Here is a 1311-nt window from a genome sequence, read left to right as displayed (position 1 = left end):
TTGTTCATTATGTTCTAGTATTTGAACGTATCCAGTGTACAAAATGCACCGAATGTACCTGAACACATCATGTGCTCATACTGTACCAAGTGTACTTGAACGTACCATGTGTTCATAATGCACCTAAAGTACCTAAACGCACCAAGTGGTCACATTAAACGTAGTGTATCTAATGCACTGTGTGCTCACAATGTGTCGAGTGTACCTGAACACACCGTGTGTTGAAAAATGTACCTTGCGTACCTAAATACATCTGGTGTACCTGAACACACCAGGTACTTATAATGTACGTAGTGTACCTGAACGCACCATGTGCTCATAATGTTCGTAGTGTACCTGAACGCACCATGTGCTCATAATGTACGTAGTGTACCTGAACGCATCATATGCTCATAATGTACGTAGTGTACCTGAACGCACCATGTGCTCATAATGTATGTAATGTACCTGAACGCATCAATTGCTCATAATGTACGTGGTGTACCTGAACACACCATGTGCTTATAATGTACGTAGTGTACCTGAACGCATTATATGTGTATAATGTATGTAGTGTACCTGAACGCACCAGTTGTTCATTATGTACTAATATTTGAACTTATCATGTGTACCTCGTGTACAAAATGTACCGAATGTACCTGAACACACCATGTGCTCATACTGTACCAAGTGTGCTTGAGCGTACCATGTGTTCATAATGCACCTAAAGTACCTTAACGCACCATGTGGTCACATTAAACTGAGTGTATCTAATGCACTGTGTGCTCACAATGTGTCGAGTGTACCTGAACACACCGTGTGTTGAAAAATGTACCTTGCGTACCTAAATACATCTGGTGTACCTGAACACAGCAGGTACTTATAATGTACGTAGTGTACCTGAACGCACCATGTGCTCATAATGTTCGTAGTGTACATGAACGCACCATGTGCTCATAATGTACGTAGTGTACCTGAACGCATCATATGCTCATAATGTACGTAGTGTACCTGAACGCACCATGTGCTCATAATGTATGTAGTGTACCTGAACGCATCAATTGCTCATAATGTACGTGGTGTACCTGAACACACCATGTGCTCATACTGTTCCAAGTGTGCTTGAACGTACCATGTGTTCATAATGCACCTAAAGTACCTTAACGCACCATGTGGTCACATTAAACTTAGTGTATCTAATGCACTGTGTGCCCACAATGTGTCGAGTGTACCTGAACACACCGTGTGTTGAAAAATGTACCTTGCGTACCTAAATACATCTGGTGTACCTGAACACACCAGGTACTTATAATGTACATAGTGTACCTGAAC

This window comes from Nerophis lumbriciformis, linkage group LG09 (assembly GCF_033978685.3).
Source record: "Nerophis lumbriciformis linkage group LG09, RoL_Nlum_v2.1, whole genome shotgun sequence".
Lineage (NCBI taxonomy): Eukaryota > Metazoa > Chordata > Actinopteri > Syngnathiformes > Syngnathidae > Nerophis > Nerophis lumbriciformis.
Note: the sequence above shows the minus strand (reverse complement) of the source record.